Consider the following 16,100-nt stretch of genomic DNA (forward strand, 5'->3'; position numbering starts at 1 on the left):
CAAGGTCTAGGGGGCACTCCATGAATTAGCAAGTAGCACATTTAAAACTAATTGGAGAAAATTATTTTTCCCTCAACGCACAATTAAGCTACCATGTTACCGTTGCCATTAGCAACGGTAACATGGAATAGACTTAGTTTTTGGGTACTTGCCAGGTTCTTATGGCCTGGATTGGCCACTGTTGGAGACAGGATGCTGGGCTTGATGGACCCTTGGTCTGACCCAGTATGGCATGTTCTTATGTTCTTAAGCTTTGGAATTCATTGCCAGAGGATGTGTTTCAGGCAGCTAGTGTATCTGGGTTTAAAAAAAGGTTTGGCTAAAATTATGGAGGAAAAGTCAATAAACTGCTATTAATCAACAGAGAATAGCCATTGCTTATTGCTGGCAATAGTAGCTTGGGATCCATTTAATGTTTGGGTAAGTGCCAGGTACTTGTGACTTCGATTGGCCACTGTTGAAAACAGGGTACTGGGCTTGAGGGAGCCTTGGTCTGACCCACTATGGCAGTTTTTATGTTAACTGTAATTATCTAATATTTTTTCAATCTTGTTTTCATAGTACATAGTTATTAATCATTTTGAAAGAGTAATGGATGGGTAATATTTTAAAATCACGCCTTGATTAGCATTTCACATATCATTCTAAGAGAGCAAATATTTCAGAAGTTTTTTTTCACTTGTGGCCTCTGAAAAATACAAAAGGAAACTTTTTTTTTTTTTATTCCTGGGCTTCCACATTTCTAGTTATAAGTTCAAAGGATGTGTAAATTCTGAGAGTGAGGCTTTAGCCCAAACCTCACGGATATTGGTGGGCAACCTTCCCCATGGCGACGTCTCTGAAGCCGGCCCTGGGGTACCCCCTTGCCAGTCTGGTTTTCAGGCCACCCACGATGAATATACACGAGACGGGTTTGCAGGTGCTGCCTGCGCTGCACGCGTGAGAAGCTCTGCCCTGCGGCACCTCTCTCATGCAGGATTCATCGCTCCGGTGAAGCCCAGAGCAGATTGAAATCTCAGACTCCTGCAGAAACCGCACAGATTCTTTTGTGTATCTTTAGAAAAGCAGCAGACTGTTGTGTGGTGGCACGTTAACGCGTCGGGAGGATTATTCACACGTGAGAAAATGTTTATTTCCTCTAGTACTTTAATGAGAGCTTTGAAGAACACCATTGCCTGACTCATTACATCGGCTAAGTTGGTTTTTATGTGGGTGTATAGCGCTAAAATACAGTGCTGGCTTCAAAAAGGAGAAAATATATATTTTAAATTTTCTCCAAAATGTTGGATGGGGGGCATTAAGAAGGTGCTCCAAGAGTGGGTGACTCCTTGGAAAGGCCTGGATTAGTGTTGGGAGGGAAGAGAGCAGGCCCCATGCTTCAGAGAATGTTAACTTGTAGTTGCTCAATATTTATATACTGACATTCCATCGGTTTACATGGAAACCCTGGTCTCCTGGTTCATAGCCCACTGCTCTAACCACTAGGCTATTCCGCCTCCAAGCACAAGTCATGCACTGTGAGGTGCACCCCCTTCTCCTCTTAGCAAAGCATTAGTACTGTTCCCCGAGTGAAAATCCACGTCCCTGCATAATGAAATCGATCTCAGCTTTGTGCAGCAGGGTGAGTGTTTGTACAGACAGGGTAAGGGCGAGAGGCCTACCTCCGGTTTGACGTCACAGTATGTGAGCTTGTGTGCATGGCTGTCTAATCACTGGCTGTGACTCTCCCTGTGCACAAGAAAAACGTCATAAGCATGTCTCACACACACACACACACACACGCATATTTTGTCTCTTGAAACATAAGCTCCTTGGGTCTTACTGCCCCACTTGCCCGTGGCTGGCTGAAGCATCAACGCTGCATCGTGGGAAATGGAGTTTGAAGTGCAGCTCTCCGAGGGGGTGGCAGGGATTGTAAAGATGAATAGTTGATGTGGATGGCCAGGCTCGATAGGCCGTGTGCTCTTTTTTCCTGCCGTCGCTTTTCTCTGTTCCTAAATGTTGCGTTCCTGAGACTCTTGATGATTCACGGGGCAATTCTCAAACTCGCTGCCTAGGTCAGAGCGTGTAGGGGAAAAGGCTATGTCTCCTTTTCCTTTTGCAAACCATTGCTCCTGCTTCTGGGGCGGTTGAAGTTTCAGTGGAAAATAATGCGCATGGATGTGAAAATCCAATCTCTCTGCTAAACCTGTGCGCACTATGGAAGGCCCTGTGCACCTGCAGGTGAATGGAGGGAGGATGCATTTACCCAGCTAAATGGCTTTCAAAATTGCCCTCATGGACTTTCAAACACTTGTGGCCCCTGCCAGATCACCAGGATTTCACATAAACGGGGGGAGTCTTAACTAGGGGGTAAGTTAATGTGCCAGAGGAGGAGGGGGGTCCCTTTATTCCACCGGGGGGGGGGGGGGGAAAGGGTTTTTTCTGGGACTGTGCAGCCACTTTAAAACAGGGATGGAGGGTGACAGTAGGGGTGTTATTTTTTTAGGGGTTCATTTTCAGATTGTTTTGTTTTTGTATCTATTTCATGTTTAAAATAGGTTGGGTGGGTTTAAAAAAAAAATTTTTCCCCAAATTTTGGTATTACCTGGCAGTAATGGTAGTTATGGCGCATGAATGCTGATCCCGCTCAGTAATGGGGGTTAAAGCGCATGAATACAGTTGCTGTGCAGTAGCTCCCATTACTGCGCAGGATCAGCGTTCATGTGTGGTTGCATTTTTTATGCATTTTACCGTTGTTGTTTGATGTCAGCCAACCACAGCACCTGCTAGACCTCGCAGGTTGTCTGCCTGAGACACTGCCCGCAGTACCAATCCACCAGCAGCAGCACCAACTGCAACCACCAATGCCTGCTTGAGGCTGAATGACAGCCTTACTACTACGTAAAAGTTGAATTTGTGTACGTACATACACTGTTACCAGTGCAGTTGCTGCTCGTACTACCATATTTTAACACCTGACAGGCAGTATCACGTTTTCCTCCGAATGGCAATGGCATGATTGATCGATTGTAGTTTTAATATTACTAATAGAAAGGCAAGTGCTGCAAGAGTGGGCAAACAACAAGTATTAGAATATTATTTTTTTACACTACAAATGTGAGCAAACTCAGTGCAGTGAGTACACTAAGGTGACTTCACTGAGTGTACAGTGTAAATGTAGTAACACAGAAAAGTGAGTGAAAATTTAAACAATCAAAAACCAAAATGGAAATAGAGACCCATAGCATACCCCGTAGAGACCCTTGCTGAGTATGCACTCAGCTCAGCAGCAGTTGCAGAGCCATAAAAATCAGAAGTTAAATCTCCCTCAGCGCAGTGTGCTAGTCTGAGCCTCCTCTCTGTGCTGTACTGCTGCAGGGCTACTAAGTAAGTAGTAGTACTACTGATGCACTCTCAGTGCTAAGTTATGCTGTAATAATAACTATTGCTATGTTAATTATTAATTAATCAATCCAACACCAGCACTGCAACATACATACATAATAATATGAGAAGTGGATCACTCTGTAAAGTCAATGGGCCACACGATGGAGCAAAACCAGAAAACTTAGCTACCAAAACATAGTGTTATGAAACTCATACCAGAGGGGGAAAAAAAAATTAATGAATGAGAGCAAGTAAATAATGTAATTGCACTGGGCAGGCAGGCCCTTGCACACTGAGCAGCAAAGAAGACACAGAGTGATACTGACTCTAAGGCAATACACACACACACACACGCAGTAAATAAGGAGTTAGAATAGTTTCTGGGCGGCTATTAGGTTAATGGCTACTGCTAGGCTGTTATATTAAGACTGTGTGCCTGTGGGCTACCGTTGCTTGCTGAATGGCTGATATTAGGGTTGCCAACTGGCTCCAGATTTTCAGGACAGATTGATCCGGTGGCTGTCGGATCGAAAACCGGATGCTCAATTTTGCCGGCGTCCGGTTTCCAAACCCGTGGCTGTCAGCGGGCTCGAGAACCGACACCGGCAAAATTGAGTGTCGGCTGTCAAACCCGCTGACAGCCGCCGCTCTGGTCCAAAAGGAGGCGCTAGGGACGCGCTAGTGTCCCTAGCGCCTCCTTTTGCCTGTTTTTACTGCCGGGCCTCATTTAAATACAGAATCACGCGCACAGGTGAGTGGCCTGTGCGCGTGCCGGGAGAGCGGGCATTTGCCCGCTCTCCTGCGGACTTTACTGCATCGGCCCGTCTGTGTTGCCAGAGTTGAGGTTGTCTGGATAACGAGTCTGCCGCTGACAGAAGTGCATTAGAGCTCAGTGCTCTTTCCTGGAGGTTTTTAAGGTTATCCAAAAAACAGTCTGCCACCTGTCCTGCAGTGCTATAAAGGATCACAGTATCCGGGGAAGGCCTTGTGTCCTGCCAAGGCTGAAATGGACATCAGCTTGCAGGAAATACACCTGGTAGCCCGTGGAAGGAGGCAGGTTTCGTGGAAATCGGAGGCAATGGCTGGGGGACGGGGGAGGGGGGGCAGTGTCTTGCTAGAACGCCACCATTTCCTGGCGGGACACCAGCAAAGAAAACCGCCCATTGCATTTTTGGTCGGCAACTCCAATCTCATAGCTTAGGGTAGGTGGTGCTGGATAGGGGTGATGATCTTAACAGGCATTTTTCAGATTTAAGTCATGCGCTGTTGATGCTGCATCCAAACTGGTGTTGAGGGGGAGGTGTTGAATTTCTTGGTTCCCTGCTGAATCTGTTGGAGAGTTGAAACTGCAACATCGCTCTCTGCTTTGACCTTGGGAGGGGGAGGAAGGGGAACTGGATTCAGATGGCAACCAAAAACGGGCCTGGACTTTTACGGTCCTATGCAGACATAAGGGACAAAGCACAGGACTGCTTCTATGGCCAAGTCAGCAAAGCAGGTCATCAGCAGTGCCAGAATTTTCAGGAAGGCCCTCACCCAGTAAAAATGTTGCTAGCAGTAATTTTTTTTTTTTATGGGTTTGACAGTTGCTTGGTTTTTGATTGTAAATATTTCTACCCTTTTCATAAGGATTGGGCGTAACTGCACGGAATACCCTTAAGAGAAGCCAGGGTGTGACCTACATGGCCGCGCGGTAGGTATTACCATGAGATGCTTGCTGGGTCCTTTTCTGCCGTCATTACTACCGTATGTTACTATGGAAATGTGAAGCGAGCAAGCATCACATTCACCAGCAGCAGTGTCAGCGGAACAGGGCCTGATTTAAGAATTTGACGCCCCACCCCTAGGCAGGACCGGAGGGTAGGGGGCAAGGGATCTCCATGGAGCTCAAGGGCTGGAAAAACAGGGGAAAAGGGGTGCTGGGTCAGAGCGCCATGGTGGTGGCTCACTGAAAGGGCACCAGCCCGTGGCCCTTCTGTAAGTGGGAGCAGGATCCTCTGTGGCCTGGATATTCGGCACCCCGGGCAGCTGTCTCTGCTAAAACCCTAGGTCTGCATCAGAGCCCGATTGTAGAGAAGAGAGAGAGAGAGCATCTTCCTTAACTCTGTGAATCCTGCAGCTAACAGATTTACAGATGTCATCCCATTGTATTTTTGCTTTTCTCCCCGTAGGGCAAATATCAAAGTGATCTTTATTCTTACAGAATCTTCAATTATTCTATTAAGTTCCTTCTTGCGTTTGCACTTGTTTTACAATTAATATCCTTTCTATTATACTTTTGGTTTGGCATTGTCCTATTTAGAAGGTAACTTAAGAAAGATTATATATATATATTTAAGGGGGGGGTCCCAGCTGTTTCCACTCTCTCCTCTGGGCGGCCAGCACAATCGGAACTAGTCTCTATTGGGTTACGGTGCCTTGTGTCTTCATTCTCCCTAATTGTTAACCCCCTCCTATCTAACTCGGCCGCTACAGTGATGATGATTAACCGGGGGAGGGGCCAGGGACCGCTGCTTCCTCCACAGTCCAGCATGCGCCCACCCTGCGTTTGGCCAGTAGGTGTCACTGATGTGTAATGGCTGGGGCTGTGAATGCTACCTCCCCAGCATTCCTAGTCCTGGCTGGCCCTGTGCGCAGAAGCCAAGTTTAGGAACCGGTATGAGTTTCATAACACTATGTTTTGGTAGCTAAGTTTTCTGGGCCATGAGAATTGTTTTTAATTAATTTCCACCCCTTCCCCCTCCTAATGGCTGTCACTCCAAGAACTGTAGATGACTCCAGGTGAGATCAAAGATTAATTGCACTCTTCCCAGGGGAAAAAATAAAGAGTTGCAGTGCCATCTTGTGGCAGAATGCCTGCTTAGCAGCAAGAGCTGGGTGGTTTCTATTTTTTTTAACTTTTTTTTTTATTTGATAGGCTTCATTGTGAAAGAGTATTATTTCTCTATATCCTGCCAGGTCACCTGTATGATTAAGCCACTCCTAAGTTTCCATTTCCAGGCTTAGGAATTGCAGGGTTTGTGGCTCTGATTTCTTTATAGTGGAAGCAGGACTTCAAATCCCAGTCTGCCTTGCTATAGGAAAAAAAATATCTGGATGAATTGGGGTTAGCTGGCGGATGCGGTAGCTGCCAAATGATAATTTGCAGAGCAATAGATTTTACTGTAGCTCAGGTATAACACAGTAAAAATAAGCGTTACTGGCTGGGGAGGGAGATTTATTGGTGGGTGGTATATCGAGGGGGGTTGAAACATTTGCAAGGTCCAGAAGAAAACTCTGAATTGCATCTTAGTCTGGAAACCAATTTTATCTGATGGCAACACTAGCAACAAAGTCCTGAACACCGGCCCAGCCTCCTACGCACGTACTGTACAGTAACCACAGTAAATGACCCAATTGATCCATTCAGTCTGCCCCGCAAGTTTATTTGTATTTAGTTTTGGGTTTTTTTAGAGTAGTAACTGCCGCTCCGTGCAGGTGGCCCCATTTAATACAGCTTACTTCCTTTCTTCATTCCTGCCCTTTAGCCGTTAGGGATCCTTTCTGTTTATCCCACGCCCTTTTGAACTCCATCACCGTTCCCCCTCTTCATCACCTCTTCTGGCCTCTCAGTGAAGAAATATTTCTGACCTTGTTCCCGGGTTCTGCCTGCTCAGCTTTCCATCTTCCTTGACAGTGCTTTTGTTGTGCATCCTAAGCAATTGGGGTATCAAAGGGGGGGGGGGGGTTTGGTTAGTATTGAAACTGCCTTAACAGCTTCGAAGCCTGAAGTCACTTTCAGTCTGGATGGAGATGGGGCGGTACTGGTTCTCCTCGGCACGAGTGCGGCCTTTGACACCGTCGACCATCAGTAGCTCCTTACTCGTTTACATGAAGTTTGGGATTTGCTGTGCTCTCCCCGTAGTTGGTTCAATTCATTTTTGGAAAGTAGATCTTAATTTTGTGCAGTGGAATTCCTTACTTTCTCAGTCTTGTCTGCTTCCTTGCGGTGTCCCCCCGGAGGTTCGGTTCTTTCTCCCACACTCTTCCAAGTTGTGCGTCGCTCCCTCAGCGATCCTAATTCAGGATCCTGGCTTCAGCAGTTAACGTTTAATGGTTTCGAGCTTAAATCCCAAGGAAGATGCATTCTGAGAGAAAATTCAATGACCGTCTCAGTATGGTAGCAGCCTGGATGAAATCCTCTAAACTCAAAGTTAACCCCGAAATGTCCCAGGCTATGTGGATAGTGAGGAACGATGAATTTATACCAATTCCGCTTAGAGATGTAGCTCCCTCTTTAGGGGTTCAAATAAGATTCTTCTTTAAGCTTAGTTTTCCACATTAGCAGTCTGATTCAGCAGACTGATTACTATTATTTACATTAAAGCTTTTCTGGGACAGTGGTGGTCTTAAGTCTTTAATCTCTTCATGCATTTTGAGTCATCTAGATTCTAGATTACTGTAATGCTTTGTTCCATGGTCTGACTTCTAATCAAATTAGAAGACTTCAATTAGCCTGAAATATAGCGGCTAAATTAATTATTAGTAAAAAAAAAAAGTCACAGCACTCCTAACTGCACTACACTGGCTTCCCATTTCACTTGGGATACAGTATTAGGCTGTTTAACATTTAAAGCAATCGGATGGGGTATTCCCCAGTATCTGTCTAATTGTCTCATTCCTTATCACCCATCGCATAATCTTCCTTCCTGGCAACAAGAGCTAATGATGCTTCCCTCAGCAAAGATAATCAGACTGAAGTGTGTGAAACTTGTTTTTCATATCTTTTACCCAGCCTCTGGAATTCACTTTTATTAGCCTTACATTTGGGAAAAAAAAAAACTATTGGCAAAATGTAGAACATTTTTTAAACCTTTTTTCCACCGCAAGACTATCTTCTTTTCTTTTAGCAGCTCTTACTGTTTTCTCTATATTTTGGTTGTTATTGTAGTTTCTTTATGTTTAATTATTTGTTTTTACTAATTTAATGTATTGAAGAACGTATCTGTAAACTTTATTTTGTTTTGATTTTTTATATACTTTTTATTTTGTAAATCGCTTTGATTTTATTGTAAGATAAGCGATAAATCAAGGCAAATTAACTAAACTAAACCAAGCCTTCATATCGTGACCCCTAGTTCTACAGCTTTCTTTCCATCGGAAAAGGTTTGATTTTTGTACAACATTAATACCTTTCAGGAATTTAAAAACGTATTGTATTTCTTTTGTGTCTCCTCTCCTCCAGTGTATACATATTTAGGTCCTTCAGTCTCATAAGTCTTCCAGTGCAGACCCTACACCATTTTGGTCACCTTTCTCTGCTCCGCTTCCATCCTGTCTCTATCCTTTTTGAAATGCGGTCTCCAGAACTAAGTACAGTACTCCAGATGAGGCCTCACCAACCGCCCGGACAGGGGCTTTATCACCCTTTTCCTGCTGGCTATGCCTCTCTCTATGGAGCCCAGCATCCCTCTGGCTTAGCCACTGCTCGTCACATTCCTTCGCCACCTTCAGACACCGTCACCCCGAGGTCTCTCTCCCTGTCCGTGCACATCAGTCTCTCATCCCCCATCATGTACAGTTCCTTTGGATTACTGCACCCCAAATGCATGACTCTGCATTCCTTTGCATTGAATCCCAGCTGCCAAACCTTCAATCACTCCTCAAGTTTCCTTAGACCAGTTCTCATGCTCCCTAATCCTTCAAGAGTGCCCACTCTGTTGCAGAGCTTAGTGTCATCCACAAAAAGATAAAGTTTTCCTTCTAACGCTTCCACAATATTGCTCACAAAGATATTGAACAGAACTGGGCCCAAAACTGATGTTTGAGGCACTCAACTTGCCACTCTCTTCAGAGTAGTTTCCATTTACCACCACTCGCTATCATCTGCCAGTCAACCAATCTGTGATCCATTTCACACCTTGGGACCCACTCCCAGGCTTTTCAGTTTGTTCATGAGCCTCCTGGGCAGGATTATATTTGCTGAAATCCAGAAAAATCACATCAAGCATTCATTCTTGATCCACTCAATCAAAAGAAATCAAATCAGATTCATTTGACAGGACCGTCCTATGGTAAACCATGTTGCCTCGCATCATGCAACCCGTTGAATTGTAGCTAGTTCGCTAGCCTTTCCTTCAGCAACGTCTTCTTTAATTTTCCCACCACGGAGATGAGGCTAATTGGCCCGTAGTTTCCAGCTTTCTTTTGGTCAATTAGGCATAGCAGTGGTAGGTAGAAGGGGTGGCCTAGTGGTTAGAGCAATGGGCTGAGAACCAGGGCTTGATCCCATTGCCCCTTGGGCAAGTCACAGGATGTTCTCCACAGGAGCCCCCTAGAGAGAGTTTCCAACTGGGCTGGAGTATTATTGGAAGTGTGGCATCTCGGGAGAAACTTGCATCCTGTTTAATCAGTAAAACAGGTTTCTCCACCATACAGGCCCATTCAATAAGAGGTGCAGGAGAGCCGGCATTCTGAGTTGAGCGCCCGTTCTCCCGACGCATGCCCAGGCACCTCTCCTGGACATGTGATTCTGTATTTAAATGAGGCCAGGCGCTAATGAGGCGCTAGGGAAAATAGTGAGTCCCTAGAGCCTCCTTATTAGCGTTAGGGATGGCTGTCAACGGGTCCGACAACAGACACTCAATTTTACTGGCATTGATTTTCGAACCCGCTGACAGCCACAGGTTCGGAAAATGGATGCCGGCAAAATGAGGATCCATTTTTTAACCTGCTGACTGGCGGGCAGATTTTTTTATTTCTGGTTCCTCAGACTTAGTATCATTGGGATATTAAGTCAGAGGGTGTACAGGAAAGCAGAATTTTCTGCTTTTCTGTACACTTTTTCAGGGTCTCTTCTAATTTAATGCCTGCCCTTGGGTGACTAATAGGCTTATTAACATGCATTTGTATGTGATGAGCACTATTAGTTTTGGGGGTGTTGGCCACGCATTTTCCATGCGCTATTACCCCTTACAGTATAAGGGGTAATAGATGCTGGTGGGAAACTCATGGCCAATCGCATGTTAAACGGTGTGCTCAGCCGAGTGCACCGTTCTGTATCGGCCTGATAGTTTATTAATGCTTGCAAGGTGGTTACAGGGAAAATGAACCACCAGGGCTTTTGAACATGTTCAAGTCTGGTTAATCTGGTATCCCCAGCCTGTCTCCATAGTATTTCTTTAAGGAAAGAAGTGTGGCTTAATGGTTGGAATACTGAATTGTGGGTGCTTGATTCAGGGGAAATCCTAGGGCATGAGTTCAACATGTCCCTCTGCCACTCACCTTCCATGGGACCTTGGAAGACCCATTTATTTATCTTTAGGATGTGCTTTAAATTGGTTTTCACCAGGCAACAAATTTCTAAAAAAGCAAAACCGTTCCTGTTTTGTTATTTTCCTGCCAAATAGTAGTAAAAAAAGAAAACAGAGACCCATTCGTATCGGGTGATGAAGAAATATCCCCATTCGTTTTCTCAGTGAATTAATTCACTTCACAGTGGAGGATAATTGGGCATGCAAGTGCTGTGAGATAATGCCACTCAGGAGAATAGAGACAGAAATTAAATAATAATTAAAAATGTATCTGGTGTCATGATAGGACTCTAAGGACAGCTGGCATTTGTCCAATTGTTCTGGCTGATCTCTAATACTCTGATTGAACCCAGGGGAATAAATGCAAGGTATTATCTCTACAACTGTTATGTAAATATAGGGCTTCTTGCGAAGGGGAGAAGAATGAAGACATAAGACATCTCTTCCCTCCCATTGTGGTAATCCCACCTGCTTGTTCATTATACAGCTTGGGGATGATAATAGCAGGTAATCAATTCATAATGTAGCAACAGAGAGAATGATAGGCATCCAACAGTATTTAGATATAGAGATAAGAATAAAATAAATCTGCCCTACTTGTTTCCAGGCAAATGATAATGAAAATGGGGGGGAAGGAGGGGTCATCCACTGAACAAATGACATCCCAAATAAGTACTTTCTAAATTGGTACACATTGCTTATCATAAATGCACATTAGCAAGCCAAACCACTTTTGCATGCAACACTATACTCCAGTACTACCAAAAAGCTTCATCTCTAGGTCAGGCATGGAGGATGCTCATTCCCAGATATAGTTTTGGGTAGGAAAGCGAACCCCAGTTGGGAGGCTGAGTAAAAGTTCTTCAGACGTTTGCCCAGGCCTGGGGTCCCTATGCATGGAGCCAATTGGAAAGATGGGATCCATGCTCGGCCTACATCCTACCTCCCCCCTCCCCTCTGTTCCAGTGGCCTGCTCCTTCTCAGTCCTGGGAATTTGAACTGTGGCGGGAAAACTCCTGCGGAGATTTCCCGGGCTGAATGGAACCCTGCCAAGAGCCCAGGGCAGGGACAACGACTCTCTGCAGCGCCTCACCTCACTTTTGATTTTATTATGGACGTCGTTTACTTAATTCTCCGTTATTCTTTTCAGTAATGGTGTTGCAGCATCCCCAGCCATGAGTTGACCCTAGTAGGGCCACTGATCCAACAGACTGGTCCTGGGTTTTTGTTTTTCGTATCTGAATTTGCACAGCCACCAAGCCGGCACCACAAAATGTTTTCTGGCCTGTGTTATAATCCAGGGTCGGCACAGCTTTTATATTTTCCGTTTAGAGATTTGAGTCTAAACGGCTTATACTAAAATGCAGCTTTTTCTACTGCGAGGTTCTCCTTTAGAGAAGGTACAAACAGAAGCATTTCAATCCACAACAGCAAGGGAAGCCATTGCAGACACACTGAATAATCACCACGTGACAGAACATTACAACATGTAGCACATTTAAAACTAATCTGAGAATGTGCATTGAGTGAAAAAGAACTATTAAATTCTGGAATTTGTTGCCAGGGGATGTGGTTAGTGCAGTTTGTGTAATGGAGGAGACGTCCATTACCTGCTATTAATTAAGTTAACTTAGAAAATAGCCACTGCTATTACTAGCAACAGTAACATGGAATAGACTTAGTTTTTGGGTACTTGCCAGGTTCTTATGGCCTGGATTGGCCACTGTTGGAAACAGGATGCTGGGCTTGATGGACCCTTGGTCTGACCCAGTATGGCATGTTCTTATGTTCTTAACTCTCTGCAGTACCCATTCAAGAGAAAAGAGGGCTGGAGTTTAAGAGCAGTCATATTTGAAAGGCCTCTTGGAACAGTGGAGTCTTCAGAACTTTCCAGAATTTTTCTACATCCGTCTCCTTTTTAAACATCCAGGAAGGCTATTCTAGAGAACCGGCCCGAGAGCACAAAAAACCCTTTTTCGGGTACTTGACAGTCGACAGGTTTTTAATGATGGTATGGATAGAATATCTTGCTCTGAAGAGCACAGGTCTCTTCCCTGGTCCATATGGAACCAGTAAATCACATAAGTACTTCGGCCCAGTCTCTGGCCATGCTTTAAAAAAAACCCCATCATTTTACATTAGAATTTGATTCTCTCTAACTCAAAAATAGCCCAGAAATTTTGTAGGACTAACTCGCTCAGACCTTTCAGGAAGTGCTCCATCTCCTCTCTGATCTGAACCTGAATTGTATTCTCATTCTTCACTGGGATCTGGGCCCCACTAATTAGCAAGTGTACAGTCTTTTCCAGCTATCCTAATCTATTGTGCTTCTCTTCCACAAACATCAGCTCCATCTGACTCACGCTGCTGTTTAGGATGAAGCAAACATTGGTCTTGTAGAACTCCGGGTCATCAAAGTACTTGTAGACATGGGCATTAGTATAAAAGGAGAAATTCATAGGCGAATGGTCACAGAGGTAAACTCTTTATGTTGGGGGGAGTGTGGAGGAGGTGGTCAGAGAGCTGAGAGGTACCCGTTTAGCTGCAGGAGTGCAGCAAAGAGACTTACCATCTTTTCTCTACAACGGGGTGAGAAGCGAGCCCAGACCGAGTGGGCAGACCCAGGCTGTGACGTCATCAACGGGCGCCACCGGGACAGTATAAGATCATGGGCCCTGCGGCGACTGACTGGGGAGTGTGGAGGAGGTGGTCAGAGATAAGACTGGAACTTCAGGAATGGGGTGCAGGCAAGGCTGGAACACAGGAACAGCTAAGAGTGGAACTTGAGAACACAGACTAGGACAGGACAAGTCAGGGCAAGACAAGGACAACACGGAACATTGAACATGAAGGCTGGAAGGCAACAAAGCAAGGAAGGCCCCGAGGGGTAAGACATTTGGAAGGCCTAGGTAGGCCAAGGAACAAGGTAAGCAGAGGAAGGCCCTTAGGCTGCAAGGTAAGGCTAGAAACTGAATGCCGAATAGCCAGAAGGCAAGACTGAGGCCAGAAGGCAAGACTGAGGCCAGAAAGCAAGACTGAGGACAGAAAGCACAGAGGCCACAAGACAGGGCAAGGCAGAACTGGGATCAGAAGGGCAACGATAGGCCACAAGGCAAAAGTGGCTAGAGCAGGGAACCAAAGGAAACTCGATGCAGAAGGACTGAGGCAAGGGACAGACAGAGTTAAGTAGGGCTAGAGTCTGGGTGTGGTGCAGGCAGGAAGGAGGGGCTTGGCCAGCCTGTAGCTTTGTGCTCATAGGAGGTACCCTGGTGGAGCAGATGCTGTATGACAGACTGAGACATGAGACCAGGAACACGGTGTGCTCGCCAGTGTCCCCTCTTGGTGGGGAGAGTGAATAGCAGCCGGAATTGTAACACGATCCAGCGTCTTATCTCTGTTCAAAACCCTTACAGAAAAAGTTCAAAGGCATTACTGTGTCAAGGAAAGCAGATATACTTATCTGACCAATGTTTTCTGGGAAGAGGCATTGAAAAGAGAAATCCAGTGGGAATGCTATAGCGAATGGAAAGCATCACTGCCCTGAAGAGCTACCTCAAGTGGCATAGTCACCATGGGAATGGTGAGGGAACATGACCTGGCCTGGGTAATGCTGTTATCTGCATCAGGAGAAGCTTTGCTGTCCCTCGCCTTCATCTACCGTACAAATTTATGATGGCCGGCAGCCAAAACTCCCAAGCTGGTTGATTCAACTGATTAATTATCAGTAAGATGGACAGCTGATATAATGCCATACAGAGGTCAATGTTCTAAAATGCATTAACATCAGCTGTTAATGTGTGTTAATTTGCCCAAATGGTGCAGGTTAACATACAAATGAGTTCTACATTCATACACTAATGCTAGTAAATTGATGTGGATGTTGTTGTAAATCCTTTATATCTCCTTGAGAAGTACAGAAAAGCAGACAGACCTGTTTTTTGTTTTTTTTTGCATTAAGCATTGTAACTTGCTATTAGTTTACAGAAAAACATGTTACTTGTTACCTCATTAGAATAGGTTTTGCATTAAAATTCTTGTGAGATAATTAATGCGCGTAAACTGACTTGCATGCACTAACAGCAGTTTTAAAGTGTGTTAGCATCCTTTAGTTAGTACAAGGACCTTATGGACAGTAGGAACTGACCCTTCACTCCCCGCCCCCAGCAAGCTTTAAACCCAGCAATTTGACAGCCTAAAGCGTTCCTGCCTCAACATCCCCATTGTCTCTCTTCTGGTGTCAGAGCAAGGTTATGTTTTTTATTTTGTTACAAGTGATACTGGAATTATTATTTTTTTTTTTTTTACTGTGTGTGATCACTGACTTTGTCCACCAGGTGGCGCCAGTACTTGTAGCTGCACTACATGGTTTGCACTTGGATCCAGATTGTGCTTTTAAATCTGTTGAGAAGTATTTTACAGGAATATTAAATCTTTATTAAATATAGAACATTTTTAAAGAAACAAATTATTCTGCTGTGCCACGAAACACTGCCAAAGCAATGAGGGGCGATTAGTTCTTTGTTTAAATTGCCCATTTCTTGGACCTGCTCTGAAGTCAGGTGGTAACATTACAGCTACAGCAAGCCTAGGTTTAACTTAACTAGAACTGCATTTATTAATGCAAATGTCAATGAAATATCAGTGACTGGTAATTTGGCACTTAATTATAGCTGGTTCAAAAACGTATTCACCTTTAAAGTAATTGGCGAGGTAGTATGATTAATTGAATATCACATTCGGTCTGATGTGCCTTTTACATTCTGTTGTTAATTCCTGTCTTCAGGAGCAGGAATGATTGAAGATGGTTAAAGAGTTTGCAAGCTTCTTCACCCTTGTAAGCATGTAATTACTTTTTTTTCTTAATTTTCTATCCTAGCCTTGGGCTTTCACGTAAACCCTCAGCCCCTGCTGATTTTTTTTTTTTTTTTTTTTTTTTTTTAAGTTTCGTGTTTCAAAACAAAGTGGAAAGACCAAGTGTCCAGGATGGGAAAGGAGATGATTGATTAGTGGTTAGAGTAATCCTCTGAGATCCAGAAGAGCAGGGCTGAAATCCCTCTTTTCCCACTGACATGTCTGGTGACCTTGAGCAAGTCACTTTATTTCCCCTGACTTCAGGTCCCCACCCAGACTGTAAACTCTCCCGGGAACGAACTTGTACCTACTTACAACTCACAGTACAACGCCCCGGTCTAAGCTTCTATTAAACTGGTGAAATGCATCAATAAATCGTGAGTGCATCCATCTCCTTTGTCCAGGAGTTGCTTCTTTTGTGCAGTTCTGAATGACAGGGGGAGTTTATAAGGTCCGGCCCGAGAAAGCGGCCGAGCACAAAATAATGAATGGTGACTTGAAAATAAAACTTCAGTCCTTTCCAGGAAGCGGCAGTCCCTGCCTGAGCCTGCTCTCTCTTTATAAATTCTTTCAAGGAAAAGCTGGGGG

This window comes from Rhinatrema bivittatum, chromosome 4 (genome assembly GCF_901001135.1).
Source record: "Rhinatrema bivittatum chromosome 4, aRhiBiv1.1, whole genome shotgun sequence".
Classification (NCBI taxonomy): Eukaryota; Metazoa; Chordata; class Amphibia; order Gymnophiona; family Rhinatrematidae; genus Rhinatrema; species Rhinatrema bivittatum.